The 24,505-nt window shown below is 36.2% G+C and overlaps 3 pseudogenes; 1 reads left to right on the top strand and 2 right to left on the bottom strand.

Moving 5' to 3' along the window:
• Positions 1–620: 620 nt before the first annotated feature.
• LOC122098974 lies at positions 621–1,682 on the top strand (annotated as a pseudogene).
• A 688-nt stretch (positions 1,683–2,370) lies between these two features.
• Positions 2,371–2,467, bottom strand: LOC122098984 (annotated as a pseudogene).
• A 20,148-nt stretch (positions 2,468–22,615) lies between these two features.
• On the bottom strand, positions 22,616–23,767 carry LOC122098973 (annotated as a pseudogene).
• Positions 23,768–24,505: the final 738 nt, after the last annotated feature.

The raw sequence follows: 24,505 nt of genomic DNA, 5'->3' as shown, positions 1-24,505 counted from the left end.
ACAGTAAAGAAACCTCAATACCATTTTCCACAAAGTTTTGTCACAGATACAATTGGCCTGACTTTTCTAGCTGCTTTCCTAGCCTAGACCTATTCCTTCATTCGACTTAAAGTGTGATTCAAATTATCTATTATTAGAATTATCAAGGATTTAGAACCTTGCCTGTAATTTGGTCAAAGCTATGTGTCTTTGTGTAGGCTACTAAAAATGTATTTACTAACTTCAAGTAAATACGTAAATTCTATTTACATCTTTTTTTAAATAAAATTGTTTGCTCTATAACTTGATCAGAGGCATGGATTTTGTGGCTAGCTAGGTCATTGCACATCTCTGTGTCTCTTCCTCTCTCTCTTTCATGGTTCTCATAGATAATATGATTGCTCCATAATTATCCTAATTTAATTTTCTTTAACATTTTTGGTTTCATCATTTCACTTTCTGCTCTGCCATTTCTCAAACCATTTAAATAGAAGACATTATTTCATATTTTATCATTCCTAGAATAAGCTGGACATGAAGACACCACTGGTCCTCATTTTCAGTCTGTACCCTTGAATACAAAGGAACATCTTTCCTCTGCTCTCTCTACTGTCCAGTTAGAATAATTTAGACTAGTAAAAATGGAAAAAGAAAAAATAAATCATGGTTAAAATAAAACAGATGCAGAAAATTCACGGGATTTTTCTGACCAGTTCAACCAACTTGAACTATTGTAAAAACATGGACACCTCATTCTCACTGGTACTCAACGTGTCTGGTTCCACAATTCTGATGAAGACGAGGAACAAGATGAAAAAGTGAGGAATGGTATCAATTGCATGAAAAAATTGGAGAAGGATCCAAGCAAATTTCTTCTTTGGGCTGCTGAAAATAATCTACTTACTACAGAGCAGAGAATACTTTCCAAAAAGGCCACTCATGTGAATACTAGGGATGACGATGAGCATACCCCTCTTCATCGGGAAGCCTACAATGTACATTTACACATTGTCCGTAAGTTGGTGGCACAAGCGGCAGATATTCCTACAGTAAGTGTGGATGGCTGGACACCCATGCACAGTGCTTTTAAGTGGAATTGTGGAGAGCTGCGGGAGCCGACCAAAGATGGCGCGGCCGCATGGCATGGCCAAGACCAAAGATGGCGCTGGCTTCCGCCTTCCACCTTCCCGATGGCGAGTGCTCTCTGTGAAAAACAACTCCTTATATGGCTATGGCTTGGCTGCTGGCTTGCTTCCGTGTTTGCGACCCTATTGATATATGCCACGTGGCACCTCGGGATTGGCCATCCAGGAGGCTTATAACCGGAGTGCAGGTGCGGGGTGAGAAAGAAGCTAATAATCAAGGTTCCTGAATAAACTGCTTTGAGAAGAATCCCGGGTCGTGTCTTCCTTGCTGGTCGAGGTAGATGCGACATGGAATAATACCAGAGAGTCTTCTTTATGACTTCATCATGATGCAGATAAGAATGCCCAAGCAAAAAGCCTTTTGATTCCTTTGCATTTGCTGCTGGGAACAGAGATACCAAAGATACTCTGGATCTCCTTCTCTTGAACCATTATATAAAACCAGGTCTGAAGAACAACTTGGAAGAAATGGCATTTGATATTGTCAAAAGACTAAGTATGTATCACTACCTTTTTCAAGTTGTGGAAGGCTATACAAATTGTTCTCCTAAGTTGTAATGGTTTGCTTAAGTTTCTGAAATTTAAAAAATGCCAGCTCATCCTTTGTGTCCATACAAAATATTTTCACAATACAAAGTAATAACAATAACTTACTGTAAAAATTCATGGGTTCCATGGTATTCTTCCACGGGAATTGCCTGATTTTGATGCCAAAATATATTCAAGAGTTGTTTGTATATATCTATAATGATTTCTACAGAGTTTGCGATTTTATTTAATCAGAAATATTTTTAACTTATCTGTTGAAATAAGTAGTACAGAAACTAAAGATATTTCTGGTGCTTGTCTGAAAAAAGTATATTTTAAAATATTCTATATTCTATATATTCTATATTCTATATAATATTCTATATTCTATATAATACTTTGAATTCTACATCATTTTATAATATATAGGTACATTAATAAATGTGTCCTTTCAGATTGCATTCAATATTGAAACAGTTTAAAATTCCCTTTTTTCCCTAGGTCCTTATAGTATTTTATTTCTTTGAGATAAAATGAAAATGTTGTCTAATTTTAAATGTTTTGTAAAGGTTATGCTATGTGAAGACCTTTCTAAGGTGAAGATTTAATACAGTGATGTCAAACTAACATTAAATTCTATGATTTACGTGTATTGTTACTTGTAGTTTTGTAATCAACTTTTTACTTACTGTTTTTCTTTTCTTGCATCTGAAGAATAAAAAATATGGAATATTTCACAAATTTTCATATCATCCTCGTGCAAGTGCCATGTTAATCTCTGTATTGTAATTTGGGTATATATGCTGCTGAAGCATGTAGTATCCTCTAAATTTAAGTAGTTAATTATGCAACCTTTATACAGGCTTATATCATTGGGTGCATATTTGTAACAAGAAATATTATTGTTCCTAACAATGCTATTGAACTTATTTCCCTAAAATTCTACGTATAGTTGAAAAAATCATATGGTTTGGTCGATTGCTCACATTTGCAATTTTTTGTCAATGACTATTTTAATTCTTTTTCATTTTAGATTTGATCATACTTTGAAGCATTTCTAGCTAGGTTCAAAGGTGATGGCTTTTTCAAGTACTTATTTATACAACTGAGTTAGATTTGTGGAGCTAATGGATTCAAAGTAATCCTTGCTTAAGAGCTACTTCTACAGTTCTTAAGCTTAAATTTTCCCAAATGAGGTCTTACTGGCACAAATGTGTATCTACCCTTTACCCTTCTTCCATTTAGGAACAGACTAACCATTACATCTTACCCTGACAGCATAGATTGTCTTACTCGAACAAAACTAATATTAGTTACAAAGAATCATAGAGAGATGAACACTTCAGACAGAAATGTTCAGACTAGAAGGTATTTTATCAAAATATAATTGTTTATTATACCTACCATTTCAAAAGTAGCTAACGCAAAGAAGGTGGAAAATTTGTCCCTTTGCATGATTACCTAATGTCCGGAGGAACTTACACGACTGCCTTTCTATCACCAAATATTTTCATATTTGCAGGAGAAGTCCATATGTTTCTCCTGGTTATTAAGCCTTAAATTGGTAATGTTTTAATCACAGTGCTTCTTCTTGCCTCTAGGCTATAAATCTACAAATGACAAAGCTGTAGGTCTAACTCTACCAAACACTGAGGTAGAGATAATGGAATAATACTTTAAAACAGAGTTGCTTTTGACACCATAACCACATTAGAACAATGCAAAACATGTGCCCTTTTTTATTATATTATATATAGTTCTATATTTTATATTTGTATGTGCTGATTAGAATATAAAAAGTGTCAATGCAATGTCTTTAGTGTAAACTTGTACTACCTTCTGTGTTCTTGGTTTTCTGAATTCACATGTAAAAAATACAATGTTGTTTTCCTCTAATCTATTAGGGATTTACTCTGCTGCCTTTTTTTTTTTTGTTTTAACTCCGTGGTCCCAAACTGTTTTTTCCCATATTTCTGAAGCATTCCTACTCATTATACCCAAAGTTTGCTGATATGATCTCTAAAAGATATTATACTTCTGCAAATCCCTTGGGTCTTCGGATCCCTGGTCCCAGTTACATGCATCATCAGATAACAGGGGCAAGTCTTCTCATCTAGGCCCATGCAACATGCCAAATGAAAGTAATTGAACAGCCATCTCGATTTCTCATTTCTTATAATATTTCAGGGCCCTAATTCCTTGAGATGCAGGAATTAGCAGTAAGCAATTGTGAAATGCAAGGCAACTTAAAATGAGAACACAAAATCGAAGAGAAAGTACTGTAATTCAAACTTTCAATTTACAGATGACCAGCCCATGTGAGTGAATGAGATAACAAAGTGTCACAAGAGTATTTTTAATAACCCTCCCCTAATGATTAATGAAAGACTTCAGTCCAGTATAAGTGGTTAAAAAAATAGTTCCTGGAAGGATAGATCCATAATTGGTCTACTGAGGCCAGGAAAACTTTATTTAGAGGTCAAATGTAATTCAGAAAAACATTAATTGAGAAGATTTTCAGTGCTTCAAAACACTGGTACTTCAGTAAAAATTGTTTCTGTGGTATAAAAATGTTGTCATTCTCAAACCATTGATAACCTACATTTAATCTCCTAAAAGTGTATTGCTTTTCAAATAAACTTTTTAAAATCACATTCGCAAAATAACATTTGACATGCAGATGATACTTAGTGACATTACAAGTTTTTCAAGTGTAGAGAGCAGGTTACAATAGACTTGATTTATTTACTCAGCACTACTAACAAACAGGTTCAACCATTCATTAAATTGTAGAAATCGTATCACAAACCATTTGTGTTGTTCAGTAGGTGCTTCACAGAAATGTGTTAAATAGATCAGTATCCCATATTTCAAACCCAAACTTTAGCTAATAAATTCCATCATTTAATAAGGTACATTTTAAAAAGTCACAGATAGTTGCGTTTTTTATGTTTTCCCTATATGTCTAACATATAAAAATATGACTTAATGTATTGAATATGGGAACTCATCAGGGATGTGACAAACACAAAATCTGTCTTCTATTTTTATTTATTCTTCTATAGTAGTAAATTGTAGTTTTCTTCTTTTTCCAAAACTTATGGGTAGTAGAAATTTTATCTCAGGTGAAAGAAAATAATCACAAATATTGTACAAAGCCATTTATAAAAATTTGTAGTTAGGAATACATTCTAAGCCATTCTTAAACTTTCTTGTTAACTAAAGATGAATCTTCCTAATGGATGAGAATTAAATCATGTTTAGGTGCTTTACATCTCCTGTCTTCAAATTGTTATTGCAGATGAATGAGTTATTTAAAAATAAGCTGACACCAGTTCAAGTATATACAGAATTGAAACTCCGTGTTTTGTATATAAACCTTTCAGAGTATTAACAGACAGTTTCGCAGAATGACTATCAGGAAGTTGAAACCAGAGAGGAATAATAGTAAAGACATAGAATGAATGAAAAATGGAGCAAGGGACAATAAAATTAGAATACTCAATGTACACATATGATAAAGGAAGTGGTAAATCTGAAATAAATCTTGGAGAAGGAGTTGGTTGAAAATGATAGAAGAAGTGACTCTGATCCAGGAGCAATGAACAATTAAGTGGACATATTTAATTGTAACACACTTGCACAATCTTTTGAAATTCATTTAAATAACACAACAAAAACAAATACACACAAAAATCACAACCAAACAGCAATCTCTAGAGAGTATGAATATGACATCTCAAATTTTAAGCAGTTAATGAAAAGCAGTCTTGGGAAAAGCAAACTAAGCTGTCCAAAAAGGGCTGTTAGGGGTAGGGGAGAATTTTGAACAGATTTAAATAGACTGTCTAAGGATATAAATCACTGACATCTGGTGCAAATATTATCTTTCTTCTGTGAGTTCTCTTTGTCTTAAATGGATTCTCCAGTCCTGAGACACATTTGATAGCTTGTGAAGATAGAAAGGAAGAAACAAGATCAAGAACCCATTATTCCAATGGAGAGAAAACAATCCTCAATGTTTCCTCTCATTTCTCTTTATACCCTTTCTTCATAATTTTAAGTCAATTGATTTTGAATTACATTTTTCCTTCTTTGTTATGACAAAGTAATTGGTCAAAATAATTCACTAAATATCATTGGCCATTTTTTCTGTCATGCTATTTACATGTCCAAGCAAGTCTATTAAACATCCCCCTTGCATTCGGGTGCCACAAAAACCCAACATCTATGTTAATGAGGACAAATTCTAATGTAAAACTTTGTCTCCAAAAAAAACCAGTCCAAGAAGCTGTGATCACAAATATTTGGCTATACATTTTTTTCTTTTACCATGAAAGTCTTCTTGTGTCTAAAGTGCCTACAAAAATAAGTACTCCACCGCTTTTTGGTTCAATCACTTCTATCCTCAAAGACATATTTTGTAACAAGATGCTTAGAGGAAACCAAAGAATACTCCACTTTTTATCTTCTCTCTTAAACCTCTCCTTAGATACCATATCAGGAACAGTGAAGTTATTCTTTGCAAAATTAATTCAATAGACTCTCTTTCTCTTAGTTTTGCATTTGCTCAACAAGATGTATGGAGGAGAATAGAGTTAAATCATCCATACCTTGATGACAGTCTGTTACAAAGGACAATGCTTCTCTGTCCTACTTCTATGCCCTCCTCTTAGCTCTTGCGTGATTTCCAATTAATCACAGCTTCTTGACTTCAAGTGTAGTGAAGCTGAAGTACTATAAGTCCTCCCCCACTGCTCCATCTTCATGGTTTCTCATTTAAAACTCTTTCAAGTTGCCTCATTTGGATGTGGAATTTATTTCCATGTTTTCTTTCAATCTGTTCTACATCGTAGTGGGCCAAATATGCTCTGTAAAATCACTTTAGGTAGCAAAAATATTAAGACAATGTATATAAAAAATGTTGGCCTCCCTTCACTGCTGAAGCCAATATGCTTAGCAGGGGCTTCTAAGAACAGTTTTCTTACCTTTTCCATTTGCTCAACTCTTTTCTGATCCCAAACTTTTTGGCTTATGTAATAAGAGAAGTGTTCACTATCTCATGTTAATAAGGATATTATTTTTGTGAGATACTTAGAAATGTGAAATCAGAGTTCCGGGAAGATGGCGGAGGAGAAGCTGGAATCTGAACAAGCTCTTGCATAGAAAACAGTTTCAGAGGTCCAGTGAACAGTCCCAAGCCAGAGAATCACACCAAGTGTGTCATCACAGGACAGAGAGTTAGTCAAGAGAGGGGAAGCCAAGCAGACACATCTGAGCGCCTGACAGCAGCTGCTGCTGCGGCGGCAGGGTCGCGGCAGCGACCACCGCCGCGGGGGCACACCTGAGACACAGTCTGGGACGAAGGAGCCAGACGCAGCAGACGAGCGGATTCTACTCAACAACAGCAAGAACCGACAAGGAGCGGACAACTTCATCCTGCACTTTGCAGACCAGAGACAACCCGGGATCCAAGACTCTGCGTGAGTAGAAGCCCGACTTCCTCACTCCTTCTAAGGGAGCAGAGGAGGGAAGGCCACCCCTCCCCCCCCCCAGCACCGGTGATCTCCATCTTGGATACCGACAAAGCTCGGAGGAGCGGCTAGCTCCAGCTCAGGCCTTGGAATAAAACGAGTCATTTAGCAGGTCACAAGAACTTAACGGCGAAGTGACCTCACAGACTCAGTTCCATCCAGGGAAAAGTCACCCAGCTCAGGCGCCAGCCATTGGAGTGGCTCTCCTCACCGGGTAACCAGAGCCAGAGGCTGCCCCTCCCTCTAGCAGCCACCACAATCAATTGAAAAACAGAAACCCTGAGAATGGCTCCAGGCTGAGTGCTGTGAGTTTTTTTCACAAAATAGCCCCAGGGAAAAGCTACTGTTTGTTGAAAGACCTCAAATGGACCCAGAACCTAGCCTCATCACTGCATCCCCCTCTTTTGTGATTCTCAAAGCAGATCACCCTCCCAGTAAACTAACCTGGGAGGGGGATCTCAAAATCTTGGGTAAAGCAGAGCATTTTTCTGCCTGTTCCAATAAACTGACTTAAGAAACCAATCAAGCCACAGGACGTCAAGCTGACCAGAGACTCCAACCAGACTCTGGTTACAGACACAAGGGACATACAGGACTCTTCCCACCCCTCCCCCCCCCCAAAAAAAATCAAAGAACTTTTTTTTTTCTTCTTCTTCTTTTCTTTTTTTCTTTTTTTTTGTTTTGTTTTTTTTTCGTTTTTTGTTACCTTATATATATAAAAAATTTTTTTGCTTTTCTAAAACTTTTATTAATCTTTAATTTTTGCCTCTTCTGAAAAAATAATTGTTTTCCATTAACTTTTTTTTTTCTTTTCTCCTCTTATAATTTTTATTTTAGGAATACGTGAATGTGTGTTTTCCTTTCTTTTCTTGTCTTCTTTCTCTTTTTCTTTCATTCTTAATTATCTTATTTTTTTGTCTAGCTCTACTGAACTTCTGATCTTTTCTTCTCACTTTCCTATCCTTTCCATCTTTTCCTCTTTGTTCTTCTTTATGTGACTTAACTCTTGTCCTGCACATCCTCAGATAAACCTGTAGTTAACCAGTAGACCCTATCCCCCATTGTGTACACACTTAATCCACAAACTTATTACTCAATTCAAAACCTCTGAGACTTAAATTCATTAATAGCAGTACTACCTCTTTATACCTATATAATATTTTTAAGCATTTTTTTAAAGTTTTTCACATCTCCTCTATGTCCCTCCCTTTCTCTCAACATATTCATATTCCTCTATAAATAGATGGTCTTTTAATCTCTAAAATAACATTAATTTTTACGTTTCTATTTTTTTTTCTGGTCTCTTCTCATTCCCCTTTCCCTTTCTTCTTTTTCTCTCTCTCTCTACTTGCATCCTACCCAACCTATTTCCTGCATTGTGATTAGGACATAGTTAACTCTCCCTATGCCTCCCCACACCAATCTATTCCTATTTTTTACCCACATCTCTCCCTAACCCTAATAATTTCTGGTTTTCCAAATTCTTCTCTGCGTTTCGAAGCCCTTTAACATATAGTTGTTTGATGTCGAATAGATGTATCTGTTGAACTAGATTGTATCTGTAGACTATTGACTGTACAAATGCAAACTTTGGTTGATAGTTGCCTTAAGATAGTGTTCTAGCACAAAACTGGTGCTATCTTCATCTCAAATGGGCAGAGTAAGCCGGAAAAACACAAGAAAAATGGCAAATTCGGGTATCTCAATTCCCAATCTTGATTATCAGGAGTTAGAACAGATAATGAATAATCCAGAGGAGAGTTCCCACATAGCTCTAGAAACATTGCTGGCAAACATGATAAATGAAAAGTTTGACAATGTACAAAGGACTCTATATGAGCGTGACAGGGAGAGAGAGGAGGCATCCCAGAAGTTTATACAGGAATATCATAAGCGTGAGGAAGCTACTCAAAAACTGATACAGGATTTGCGTGAAGAACTTGAGAATACTCAAAGAGAAAGGGAGGAATGGCGTGAACAGGCTGAGAACACTCAAAGAGATCTGCAGGAATCCCACGAACGGGAGGAAGCTAATCAAAGAGTAATACAGGAATTGAGAGACCAGGTAGAGAACACACAAAGATCACTAAAGGCATTCATGGAATCCATTAACAAAGAGCTGAAGGAAGTCAGGGAGACCACAAAGGGAATGCTGAATGGAACCCAACAGAAGGAATGGGAGCCCAAAGAAACCATAACCAATCAACTAAGGGATTTGAGGACAAACACTGAACACCAAATTAAGGAAGTAAAGAAATTCATACAAGACCTAAAACAGAGCTTCAACAAAGAACTTGAAGCCATCAAAGCTGACCAACTAGAAGGAAAAGAGATAAAAAACAAAGTAGAGAGTCTTGACAGCAGGTTAGACCATGCAGAAGATCGAATCTCAGGGATTGAAGACAGCCTAGATATTATAGAGAAAGAATATACAACCATCCAAGACAAGTCCAAGAAATATGATAGATCTATCCAACACCTGGAAGACACCATCAGAAGGCCTAATCTAAGGATAATGGGTGTAGAGGACCACCTAGAAACAGAAGTTAATGGTCTAGGAAATTTGTTTAACAGGATCCTAGCAGAGAACTTCCCAAACATGCAAAAAGATAGGCCTGTCCAGATACAAGAAGCCTTTAGAACCCCAAATAGACCAGACCAGAATAGGACATCCCACCGCCACATTATAATCCACACAGGATCAATTCAGAACAAGGAAAAGATCCTTAAAGCTGTCAGAGAGAAAAGGGTAATCACTTATAAAGGGAAACCAATTAGAATCACCTCAGATTTCTCAGCAGAGACAATCAAAGCAAGAAGAGCCTGGAATGATGTATGCCATGCCCTAAAAACAAACAACTATCAACCAAGAATACTGTACCCAGCTAAACTCTCCTTCATAACTGAAGGCCAAATAAAAACCTTCCATAGCAAAGAAAAATTGAAACAATACATCTCCACCAAACCAGCCCTACAAAAGATTCTTTAAGATGTGCTACACATAGAAAACCAACAAGACCGCAATAAAGGCCAAGAAACTGCACCCAAACTGAGAATCCAAGAACCATAGGAAGAACCCAGTTTTCGCAGCCCCCAAGAAGGTAGATAACATGGCAGGAACTCCCAAATACCTCTCAGTCCTATCTCTTAATGTTAACGGACTGAACTCTCCAATTAAGCGACATAGACTGTCTAGTTGGATTAAAAAACAAGACCCTTCTATCTGCTGCCTGCAGGAGTCACATCTTGCCCGTAAAAACAAACACATTTTCAATGTTAAAGGCTGGAACAAAATCTACCAAGCAAACGGACCGCATAAACAGGCGGGAGTTGCAATCCTAATATCAGATAAAATAGACTTCAAATTAAAATTCGTGAAAAGAGATAAAGAAGGTCGCTACATACTAATTAAAGGATCTCTCCTTCAGGAGAATATTACAATTCTAAATATCTATTCACCAAACAATGGAGCACCCAAATTTATCAAAGAAACACTACTTTCCCTCAAATCCCATATAAATCCAAAGACATTAATTGTTGGGGATTTTTACACACCACTCTCCCCACTAGATAGATCGACTCGGCAAAAACTCAACAGAGAAACCGCAGATCTAAACAGCTGCATAGATCAACTAGACTTAACAGACATTTACCGAACATTTCACCCAGCAGCATCAGAATACACGTTTTTCTCAGCAGCACATGGAAGGTTTTCTAAAATAGACCACATTTTAGGCCACAAAGCAAACTTGTCTAAATTCAGAAACATTGAAGTTATACCTTGCATTCTCTCTGACCACAAGGGAATAAAATTAGAACTCAACACCAAAAGCCACCAAAGAAAGTCCGGTATCACATGGAGGCTGAACAACACACTGCTGAATCATGAGTGGGTCATGGAAGAGATTAGAAAGGAAATTCAAATGTTCATGCTATTCAACAAAAATGAACACACAAAATACCAGCTCCTCTGGGACACAGCAAACGCAGTATTCAGAGGCAAGTTTATAGCTCTGAGCTCCTACATCAACAAATTGGTGAGATCTGAAGCTAGCAATTTAATGACACATCTAAACCTCCTCGAAAAAGAGCAGCAAGATAAACCCCAATCCAGTAGACGGAAAGAAATAATCAAAATGAAATCAGAATTAAATGAATTAGAATCCAAAAAAACTATAGAAAGAATCAACAAAACAAAGAGTTGGTTCTTCGAAAAACTTAACAAAATTGACAGACCCTTAGCAAATCTGATCAGAAAAAGAAGAGAACACACCCAAATTAATAATCTCAGAGATGAGAATGGAAACATCACCACGGAAACAACCAAGATTCAGAACATTATAAGGGAATACTTCTCAAAACTTTATGCTAATAAGTTTGAGAACTTGACAGAAATGGACCTCTTCCTAGCAAATATTGACATGCCAAAACTAATCCAAGATGAGGTAAACTATCTTAACAGGTCCATATCAAGCATTGAAATAGAAACAGCAATAAGAGACCTCCCAGCTAAGAAAAGTCCAGGACCAGATGGTTTTACAGCAGAATTTTACAAGGCCTTCAAAGCAGAGCTCACACCAATTCTCCTCCAACTCTTCAATGAAATTGAAAGAGAAAGCTCACTACCGAACACATTCTATGAAGCCATGATAACCCTCATCCCAAAACCAGGCAGGGACTCATCAAAGAAAGAGAACTATAAACCCATTTCTTTGATGAACATTGATGCAAAACTTCTCAACAAAATTTTGGCCAACCGACTTCAACAATTCATCCAAAAAATCATACATCACGTTCAAACAGGATTCATTTCAGGGATGTAAAGCTGGTTCAATATATGCAAATCAATTAATATTATTCATCCCATCAACAGGAGCAAGAATAAGAACCACATTTTTATCTCAACAGACGCAGAAAAACCATTGGACAAGATCCAACACCCCTTTATGATGAAGGTTTTGGAAAAATTAGGAATCCATGGAACATTCCTCAATACAATAAAGGCTGTATATGACAAACCTACAGCCAGCATTATACTCAATGGTGAAAAGCTAAAGCCATTTCCTCTTAACTCAGGAACAAGACAAGGATGCCCACTCTCTCCACTTCTCTTCAATCTAGTATTAGAATGCCTAGCTACAGCAGTAAGACAAGATGCAGACATAAAGGGGATCCAAATAGGGAAAGAAGAAATAAAACTCTCCCTCTTTGCAGATGACATGATCTTGTATTTAAAGAATCCCATAGACTCCACTCCCAAATTACTCAAGCTGATTCAAAACTTTGGCAAAGTAGCAGGTTATAAAATTAACCCCCCAAAATCAATGGCTTTTCTGTATGCCAACAATGAGAAAAGTGTGGCTGGAATTAGGAAATCAACTCCATTTGTAATAGCCCCACAAAAAATAAAATACCTAGGAATTAACTTAACTAAAGAAGTGAAGGACCTCTATGATGAAAACTTTAAAATCTTGAAAAAGGAAATCAACACAGAACTTAAAAAATGGCAAAACCTCCCATGCTCCTGGATTGGAAAGATTAACATCGTGAAAATGGCAATACTTCCCAAGGCTATCTACAAATTCAACGCAATACCTATCAAAATTCCACCCTCATTCTTCAAGGAAATAGAAGAGGCAATCCAAAAATTCATATGGAACAATAAAAGACCCCGAATAGCAAAAACGCTCCTCAACGGAAAGAACACTGCTGGAGGAATATCAGTACCAAATTTCAAACTCTACTATAAAGCCATAGTAATCAAAACAGCTTGGTATTGGCATAAGAACAGACCTCAGGACCAATGGAAAAGAATTGAAAACCCAGAAATGAACCTACAGACCTATAGCCATCTAATCTTCGATAAGGGAGCTAAAACAATAGAATGGAAGACAGACAGCCTCTTCAGTAAATGGTGCTGGCAAAACTGGTTAACTATATGTAGAAAACTAAAGCTAGATCCTTATATATCACCCTGTACCAGAATCAACTCCAAATGGATCAAAGACCTTGAACTCAAAGCAGACACTCTGAAAACATTACAGGATGGAATAGGAGAAACCCTGGGTCTCCTCGGCTCAGGCCGAAATTTTCTGAATAGAGACCCGGAAACACAACAAATCAAAGAAAGGTTGGACAAATGGGATTTTATAAGGTTGCAGAGCTTCTCAGGGCAAATGACATAGCTAGCAAGATCAATAGAAAGCCCACGGATTGGGAGAAGATCTTTACTAGCCATACAATGGACAAGGGTCTCATATCTAAAATATACTTGGAACTCAAAAAATTAAACCACCCAACAACAAATCCTCAAAGGAACAACTGCCCAATAAGTAAGTGGGCGAAAGACTTAAAGAGAAGCTTCTCTGAAGAAGAAAGAAGGATGGCCAATAGACACATGAAGAAATGTTCAACATCCCTAGCCATAAAAGAAATGCAAATCAAAACAACATTGAGATATCACTTCACTCCAGTTAGAACAGCAAAAATCAAGAACTCTAACAACAACAGATGCTGGAGGGGATGTGGACAGAAAGGAACCTTACTTCATTGTTGGTGGGAATGTAAACTTGTTCAACCACTTTGGAAAGCAGTATGGAGGTTCCTCAAAAGACTCCACATAGAGCTCCCCTATGACCCAGCAATCCCACTTTTGGGCATTTACCCAAATGATCACAAACAAGGCCACACTAAAGCTACCAGCACAACTATGTTTATTGCAGCATTATTTACCATAACTAAGATATGGAACCAACCCAGATGCCCCTCAGTAGATGAATGGATCAAGAAGATGTGGTATATATACACAATGGAATTCTATGCCTCCATCAGAAAGAATGACATTGCCCCATTTGTTAGGAAATGGAAAGGCTTGGAAAAAATTATATTAAGTGAAGTAAGCCAGGCCCAAAGAAACATAGGTCCCATGGTTTCCCTTATTTGCAATATCTAGTATAGGTATGAGTCAAGCGGAAAAAGTCAGAGAATGTGATGTTAGGAAAACGAACCCTCAAATATGTATTTTAATGTTTTTGTTTCTTTTCATGCATGTGTTTCTAACGCATTTATAATATTATTTCTTTGTTGCTTTGTATGTCCCTCCCGCACAGTGTAACCCCCGCTTTCACTATATTTGATGTCAGTATAACATGTGGCGGAGACGGGGACAAACAAGTCATTTAAGGATTCAGGTGGACCTGTTGCAACAATGAGAAGTACAAAATGTCATGTCAAAACCAGCTTTACAATGTCGGTGGGGGGAGGGGAGGGGGGTATAATTGGGTGGGGGGGAGGGGGAGGGGGGAAGGGAGGTGAAGGGTAAACAAAGGAGGAGGCTGCAATGCTTGTTAAGAAATGTATGCATTTTCCTGCCCATGTAATTGTAACCCCTCTGTACAGTATGTTCTCAAATAAAATAAAATAAAATTTAAAAAAAATGAAATAAAAAAAAAAGAAATGTGAAATCATTGGTTTGAATTATTCAATCAGATGTTTTTCTCTGTTTCAGTGCTTCATGTGCAAAGACATTGTGGAAAGTATTACAAACAGAAAAGTGTAAATCCAATACCTTCTTTCATTGTGGAGGGCACTTTCTCTCTAAATTTTTTGACCCAAAATATCTTTTTCAGAGAATTACAGTTTGGTAATTAAAGGTAAATTCACAAGTTTTGATGCCTTACTTTTTTAAGAAATTTGAATTTAAAGTCCACTACAACATTGTTTCACACAGTGAGAGTATATTTCCTGGGTAAGGACATTCTCAAGGGAACCTACAGGATTTACAGTAAGTTTTCTGCGATTTGTTGGTTAGTTGGTTGGTTTGTTTAATGAGCCATCTTCACCCACATTGCTCTTTCCCCTAAGTCTCCTTGGATTTCTTTGCATGAAAGCCTATTTTCCCAGGCAATTTTAAGTTTTCTTTATAGTCTAAGTTGTTAAATATTTTGAACAATTGAAACTTACCTGTCATAATTGTAAAACCTTTTTGTAATTTCTTTATCAGAATCGTGAATTCACCAATCCTAATTCCACCTTTACCATCAAAAACAGTTAACATGTTGTTTTCATGATATAGTGACCATGCAGCTATTCTTTATCATTGGCTTTTTTATGCATATATTTGACCATATCAGCTGATGCTGAGCAAAATGAACTCCAAGATATGGAAAAACAGATTTGTATTTGCAGTTGTTGTTTTTAATGTAGTATGTGATTTCTATTTTGGGGGGGTTTTCCCCCTATGGTTTATCCCCTGTTGTACTTGATTTTGGTACCCTGTATTTTGTGTATACATTTACCATAATTAGGGGTGGGAAGAGGAAAAACAAAATGGTGAGACAAAGGACAAAGAGAAAACCAATGCAATAGCAATGCTCACATGACAATATATGGGAAATGTACATAACAACTTGTGAGAAGTATTGAGGTGAAAGAAAACTGAGCAAAATGAGGGAGGGGTCACAAGTTTGAAAAGTTATGTATTAACTACCTTACAGTTACTGTAACCCCACTGTACATCACTTTGACGATCAAATTGAAAAAATAAGCCGCATAAAATATAATTTCACTATATGGTTATAGTAAATATTATTCTTTAAGTGGTAACTTTTTAAAAATCAATACTATTTGGCATTTTATTTGAATTACACCTTCTTCATCAGAGGCTCATCAACTTGAATATTGTCAAACTAGACAATATTTTCACAATATACTTGCCAATATTTTGAAAAAAGAATAAATTTAGTCCTTTCTTATACTAAAACTGAAAACAGTTTAATTCTATGGAAAACTATACTGTTTATTTCTGATCAATTGAAATTTTTAATTGTGAAAATACCATACAGAGGGGTTACACTTACTTGGGAAAAATATTGAGTACATTTCTTACCAAACATTATTTTCTTCTCCTTTGTTTCCCTTTCTCATCCCTTTCCTTGTCCCACCCCGTAACCCCCGCCCAAAAGTTGTAAAGTTCATTTTTTGACATAACGACTTGTATATCTCATTGTTGCAATTGGTCCACCTGTGTCTTTATGTAAACGATATGTTATTTCCTTTCCCCTCCAAAAATTATACCAACACCAAATACAATGAAAACAGGGGTAGGCTCTTATTTCTATGACCATCAATCCCAAGATTTATACCATAAAGTCATCCTAGCCCAACAGTTTCCAACTTGTAAGGTGCACCTTAAAATTCCCTTAATTCATATCATGAATAGCTTATGTCTATTCGGAAAAATTCTATGCCTCTGTTAATGTGATGCCCTTCTTGTTCTAGGAAAAAATATCACAATACACTGGGATGCAACATTTCTCCACCAGTAGTATTCTTGAGATCAGAACACTTGCAAATGTTATTTATACTTACACTTTTTTAATTATCATAGATACTCAGGATGCTAAGATCGGAAGATTACATTTCAAGTTTACCTTACCCAGACAGGAAGTTTCCTTTGATTCTTATCTCCAATAATATTCTCAGAGAAAGCCAGATACAAGTGGCACTGAGGTTGAAGTGGTAGGGCATGAGCCTTGAGTAAAAAACAGGCTCAGGCTCAGAGAGAGTGTCCAGGCCCAGAGTTCAAGCGCTAGGACAAAACAATAAAACAAAAACCAAATAAAAACAAACCCCAATCCTAGCATTTTTTCTGATTTACACAGAGGCACACAATTAAGGAAATTGCTTCCTGTGTTATGAATAAATAGAAGAACCAAGATATCACTCAATTTCTCTCTTCATCCCATGTTTCACTAAATCCTCAAATAATTGTTTTTTCTAAATTTATAAATTGATATCATCCATTTGTTGGCAACTCTGTCTAGATTATTCACATTGCCATTTTATATATGAACTGATGGAATTATCTGATTACTAAGTTCTAATTGCAACTCTCTTGAAAGAATATTCTAGGCAAATAGAATGCCAGAATCATTTGTGAATTTGTCAATTCAAACCTCTATGTAAGAAGAATTTTGTAGTATCCTATAGAATGTGAAATTACAAACAAACCAAAATATTATTTTAAATCTAAATTCTGATTTAACAAGGTCTACAAAGTCCTATATTAGACAAACTTTGCTATTCCTCCAGGCTTAAGCTTTTGTAATCTTTCATCATTTCTTTGGCATCCAATAGAATGATGCTTACTTACTTTCTCAAATTCTTGGATGGGAATCATGAGCCATTTTGCATCTAGTTATATTCTGTAATGAAGACAGTATTTTAAACACAACTGAGGAGTATGCATGAGTTGCATTTAAATAGTAAACTTGACTTCTCTAAACATAATGACAAAATTAGCCCAAATTTCCAACAGTGTATTCCTTTCTTGTTTGGTTTGTTTTATTGAGACAAAATTATACTACCTGTTTCAGGGAAGGTATCACTACGTAATTCTAATCTCTAATCTCCTGTCTATATCTGAGTGCTAGAATTCCAGGTTTGTATCACATTACCCTGCCATAGTTTGTTGGTTTATTTAATGTAGATACAGACTAGCAAATCTGAACTTCTCCAATGATCTTATCCAATAGACTGACTGCTTAGACTGTGTATGTACTATTTGCAAAAATGTTCTAACATTTGACACAAGATATGAACATTTTCAGATTTACCTGCAAGGGTCTCTGATTCATTAATCCATGGATTTGATCCCTTTAATAATAATTACTAGATTCTCTTACAATTTCTTGTCCCTAACTATGTAAATTCTCAAACTTTTTTGAAGAAAGTTCACTTTAGGACTTGCTAACATTAAAAGTTATTACTTGATTCTAGTCTTACTCAGGACATAGTTTCTATTGTTTTGTAACTTTTCTACACATTCTGAGAGTTGTTTAATTTGTGTAGGTGCACATATAATTGACTGTGTGTATGTGTATGTTTGTATGTATGAATGCAAAAGACTCAAGCTCTTATTCAGCACTCTTGCTCATGACTGGTATTCCATCACTTGAGCTATTCTTCCAATCCAGCTTTTGTCTGGTTAATTATAGGTAGTGTCTCAAATACTGTTCAGTCCAGGCTGGATGCAAACTGAACTTCCCAGACTCCTTTATATTCTTAGGTTTTATTTTTCCAGAAGTATCAACGTTTAAACTAGAAATATTTTTGTGAGTATGAAGTCTAAGCTGTAGCTCAGATTTTTAACTTTAGAATTAATATAAAGTTAGATGAACATACACATTACATGTCCTGAATGCACATTGTTAAGAGATGTGATCTTAAGCCAGGTGCCGGTGACTCATTCCTATAATTTTAGCTACTCGGGTTGCTGTGATCTGAGGATTGCAGTTCAAATCCAGCTTGAGTAAGAACATTTCTGAGGGACTTATCTCCAATTAATCACCAGAAAACTGCAAGTAGTGCTATGACTCACCTGGTAGAGTGGTATCCTTTAGCTGAAGTGCAGAGGGACAGTGCCCAAGCCCAGAGTTGAAGCACCCACCCCTGACCATAATGGCTAAAATCAAGAACTCTAATAACAACAGATGCTAGAGGGGATGTGGACAGAAGGGAACCATACTGCATTGTTGGTGAGAGTGTAAACTTGTTCAACTTTGGAAATTAGGATGGAGGTTCCTCAAAAGACTCCACATAAAGCTCCCCTCTGACCTAGCAATCGCACTTTTGGGAATTTACCCAAATGATCACAAACAAGATTATACTAAAGCTACCAGAACAACTTTGCTTATTGCAGCATTATTTACCATAGCTAAGATATGAAACCAACCCAGATACCCTTCAGTAGATGAATGTATCAAGAACATGTTGTATATAGGGGCTGAGAAGGTGGCTCAGTGGTAGGGCGCTTGCCTTGTATGCATAAGGCCCTGGGTTCGATTCCCCAGCACCACATAAGCAGAAAAAAAAACCAGAAGTGGTGCTATGGTTCAAGTGGTATCGTGCTAGCATTGAGCTGAAATGCTGAGGGACAGAACGACGGGACTCAAAAAAATAAAAAGAAAATTTGTTATATATACACAATGGAATTCTATGCCTCCATCAGAAAGAATGATATTGCCCAATTTATGAGAAAATGGAAAGATTTGGAAAAAATCATATTAAGTGTAGCTAGCTAGGCCCAGAGAAACATAGGTCCCATGGTTTCCCTTATTTGCAATAATTAATATATGTCTGATACAAGCAGAAATGTTCAGAAATGTTGATGTTAGGAGAAATGAACCCCAAGATAAGGATTCAAATGGTTTTTCTTATGATTGTTTCGAACATATTTATAAGTTGATTTCTTTGTTGCTTTGTATGTCCCTTCACCACGGAATAACCCCTGTTTTCACTGTATTTGGTGTTGGTATAATTTTTGGAGGGGAAAGGAAATAACGTATCTTAAATAAGGATACAGGTGGACCAATTGCAACAATAAGATATACAAGTCGTTATGTCAAAAATGAACTTTACAACTTTTGAGTGGGGGGTTGGAGGTGGGACAAGGGAAGGTATGGGAAGGGGAAACAAAGGAGAAGGAAATAATGCTTGATAAGAAATGTACTCAATATCTTTCCCATGTAATTGTAACCCCTCTGTACGGTATTTTCACAATTAAAAAAATCCATTTATCAGAAAAAACAGTATGGGTTTCCACAGAATTAAACTGTTTACAGTACTTTAAGGATGGTATCAAAGAAATATATGCGGGTTTTTTTTTTTTGCATGGTTGCTTGTTTGTTTAGTTTGTGCTGATTCTGGGGCTTGAACTCAGAGGCTGGACCATGCCCCTGAACAATACTCTCTTCCCTGTCCAACTGCCCCCAAAACCAGTACTCTACTTCCTGAGCCAATTCTCCACTTCTGGCTCTTTTGATGTTTAATTACAGACAAGATTTTGACAGATTCTCTTGCCTTGGTTGGATTTGAACTGAGATAGTAAGAAAGCCAAGTGACATCAACTGTATCAAGATTTCTGTTTTGAATCATGAAAATCTAGATGAAGTTTATTATAAAGCTAATATTAATTGCCTCTGGCTTTTTTGTGCCATGACTTACCGAAAAGATTTCCAAATCTTACTTAGACTACCTTTCTCATTTTGAATACAAGTGACGACAAAAAGCCTGGATGCTTTGAATTTACAGGAATAAACTTCACTTGATGTCTAAGCACATTCCTGGCAATAATTGTCGTGACCTATCAGCTAAACATTTTTTTTTCAACACATTATTCTATTATAGGTAAAGTAGATGAATTATGGGCTCTTGTCAGGTATCATTATGGAAAGAGTAATTATATATTCTAAATATGGGTTCTTTATATTGCAATTACTATCTAAATGACTTTTTTTGACAGTCCTGGGGCTTGAACTCAGGGCCAGAGAAATGTTCCTGAGCTATTTTTTTCTTTGCTCAAGTCTAGCACTCTACCGCTTGAGCCACAGCACCACTTCCAGTGTTTCTTTTTGTGTTAATTTGGTGTTGAGGAATTGAACCCAGGGTGTCATGCATGCTAGGCAATCAATGTAACATGAAGCCATATTCCCAGAGCCCTAAATGACTTTCTTAAGATGTCATTACTTTTTCATTCCATTACTATGTATTATAATTTGGGGCAGGTGGTAGAAAAGAAATGGAAAAACATACTAAGTCCAGTAAGGCTTACGTTCCTATCACATCACTAAGGAAGTACAGTGTTAAGATCTGTGGGACTCTTAGGGCTGTTCCATGTGATATTAACATTCATCTCTGACATCCATAACATTCTGCTTCCACTTTCAAGGTCAAGAACCAAATATCTAAGCCTTTTTATTGATTGGGTGTGTTTTCTAGGAACGAAGAAGGAGGATGTGGAAGGTGAAGGTGGAAAAATATGTATATTGGCTTCTGTCCACAATTTTGCATTTTTAAAAAGTGCTACTGATGAACTTCCATTTATATCTAATTGATTATGCTATCTGCATCAGATACAGATAAATGAAGGCATTTATTCTGGTGGATAGTTACATATATTAACAAAATCTATTTTTGAAAAAAACGAGATACTAGGTAAGAAAGAATAAAGGATTGTCTATAAAATGGTTTCTTTTCCTAACAGAACAAAATTTAGTATTGAAATGATTACTCCAGCTTTCTCTGAGATTTTATGCTCTCTCAGTATCAAAATTTTCTCTAATTCCTGTAACATCCAAGCATAAAAGACATCATTTGAAGATCTCAGTAGTTTCAGAAACAAAGGTACATAATAGCTTCCTTCCTTCAGAGACATGTGATGGCAAGTATGATTGATCATATTAAAGTTCTCTTCATGTTTATCTTTATCTCAAGTGATGCATATCTTGGCATATTACACTATGTCCTGCATCAGCTCCCTGTAGGTGAGATTTACCTCTACTCTGCAATGTCAAGATGGGTCATGTGACTTACTTCAGCTTACAAAAATGAGCCAGAAGGGGTGAAAGACTATTTCTAGGAGAAGAATTCTATCTCATTGTTTGTGTCTAACAGCTGACTTGTTTTCCCTTAGCTATAAAATAGCATGTCTCCAGAGGGAGTCTTCTTTCAACTTAAATACTGGAAGAATATAGCATGTGAAATTGAGGCAAAACTCAAATACAGCCACATACATATAACACAGCAAGAACTAAGCTAATATTAGAATATGATATTAAGATATGTGTTTCTTCTCATCCTTGTATACCGATAGTTGAATATAGCAGACCAGAATTTAACAAATATTAAACAAGAACTAAAAAATAGATAACGTTTCCTGTATAAGGCTATTACACTTTTTTATAAATAAGCATTCACCATTTGATCACTTGTGGGATTATTTTTTCTACTCTAGAGCACTGTATCTAATATCCCCAATGATTATCCAGACCTTGTGATGGAGATGAGGAAGAATAAAATATCTAGATTTCTCTTTTCCTCTTCTCCTTTTTCTAGTGTGAATTCTCATCTTTCTCCAAATTCTCCAATTAATAAAGGAAGAATGACACATTGCAAATATCAAGCTAAAGTCTTCAAAGCAAGAATTTCATTCTTTCAGAAATAGGTGAAGTAAATCAGAGTGTCTAGAGGAAGAATAAAATCATGATTATTTTTCCCTGTCTAGCTTCCATCATAGTGTCTGAACATGACTCTAAATATCTAATAAACCACTTGCCTTGGCTAATTTTTAAAAAAGTTTTTTTAAATAAATAGTAATTTTTTAAAGTTTTTAAAAATAATTTTTAAAGAAATACTAATTTGTTGTGTGCTTATGGCAGGCATGAAATAAGACTGCATTAACATTGCTTGTTGAGAGGCTAAATTTTGTCAGAATCTAAGCATAATTACAAATATATTATTTTAAGATAACTAGTTATAGGTACATTTTTTACATGAAAGGACAATATTTATTTAAACAGAGCTCAGTGGGGGACCATGGTATCATCAGAGTGCATCCAGAGGGAAAAGGGAGGAGGGGCCAAATGAGAATCAATGGCACTCCCACACCTTTACTATTTGATCTATACTGCCAGTCACCACATAGAAGGCCATCTTGTGGAAATCCAAGGAGGTAACAGTGTTGATGCGCATTGTCTTGTCATCAGCACAACTCAAAATAAATTTCTCCCCAGAATGGAACAGAACTCCACGTATCCAGTTATCATGACCCACAAGAGTCATAAGTCACATCCCACATCTTAATAGTTTTGTCTCTGGATCCAGATCCCAAGAATGGCCCGGGATTGCCACTTTTTTTAGTCTCAGATCCTGTTGCTTCAGAGATGGAAGAATATGAACTTTCTGGAGCCCAGGAAATGCATTTCACCACATGCTCATGTTCTCGGAACTCTGCTTTGCACTCCTTTGTTGCTAAGACCCACACAAGACCAGTCTGGTCATTGGAACAGCTGTCTATCAGAGTGCCATCCTTATTTGGCCGTACCATACCTCCCCATTCTCTGTGTCCTGTAAATGTCTTCACACAGTAGCCAGTTTGCACTTCCCACATTTTTATAGTTTTATCCCGTGAAGCAGACACTATACGATCTCCATTAGGCATAATGGCTACTGAAAAGACATTGTGGTCACGGCCATGCATGGTTCTGATGCATTCAAAGACTTGAAAATCCCATAGTTTAATGGTCATATCTGCAGAACAGGAAGCCAGTAGCTTGCCACTGTGGTCAAAGGAAGTATCCTTTAAAGAATCTGTATGTCCCTTAAGAGTTCGTTCAGAATCTCCAGTCTCATAATCCCACACCATAATTGTACCATCCTCTGAAGCAAAGACCATGACACTGAACACAGGATGGAAAATGACTCGAGTGACTGGACTCCTGTGACAACTCAATGTATATTTTTCTGGTGAATGGGGAATCCATTCTTTTGGATCTCGTTTCTGATGTAAATTCGTCTTTTGCTTCATTTAGATTAATTCTAATTCCATAACCTTCTTTTGTAATATAATAACAGATGTCCATTTTTTTCCAAAAGTACAACACTCTTTTCATCTAATTCTTCATTCATATCTAATTCAGCTTCCTTTTTAAAAACTGAATAAGCCTCTTCATAGCCATTTGAAAGAAGATAATCTGCTATAGCTCTATTAAGTTCATCTCATTGTCTCTGGGACAGCACCATTTTGGCTTTAATGTGAAGCTTATTTGAGATATTGGGATGTCCCTCCTACAGGAAATCAAGAAGCTTTGTAATCCTTGAATTTATAATTAAATATGCCACTAAGTGGCTTCCACACAGAGGAAAGTATTCTTTTTCTTTTTTGTATGTAGTAAACTTTTATTGAAATAATATTTGTAAATTAAATTTGACAAACTTTAATGTGTATTAATATCAAACCTCATTTCTTTACACATAATTCACATTAAGACATTGAAAATACATTTAGCAAAATTCTTCATTTAAAGTGACTTATCTGTGTCATATTTTTTTAGTTGTCTGTTTATTTTATTTTTTTAATTTTAATTTTAATTTTTTGTGAAGGGTAAACAAAGGAGGAGGCTGCAATGCTTGATAAGAAATGTATTCATTATCTTGCCCAAGTAATTGTAACACCTCTGTACAGTATGTTCACAAAAAATAAAAGTATTCTTTTTCAAGTGAATCCAGTAATCAGGAAATAGTTAACAAGTAATGTTCTTTCCACCTTAGTACTGTTTGACTTCTAGTTCTATAGGTACATTTTTAACATAACATACACACAGAGACATCTTTTTAATTCTTTTCCTCTCCACACTGATTCTTCAATAAGTAGTTCAGGTCATTCAAATAGCTGTGTTTCTTTCAGAAATAGATTAGACACAAAAACGTTACAAAAAGAGAACCAGGATTGGGTGGTGCATACTTTAAAAATAGCAGTCA

This window comes from Dipodomys spectabilis, unplaced genomic scaffold, assembly GCF_019054845.1.
Source record: "Dipodomys spectabilis isolate Male_0828 unplaced genomic scaffold, ASM1905484v1 ptg000498l, whole genome shotgun sequence".
Lineage (NCBI taxonomy): Eukaryota > Metazoa > Chordata > Mammalia > Rodentia > Heteromyidae > Dipodomys > Dipodomys spectabilis.
Note: the sequence above shows the minus strand (reverse complement) of the source record. Positions and strands in the feature narration are given on the sequence as shown.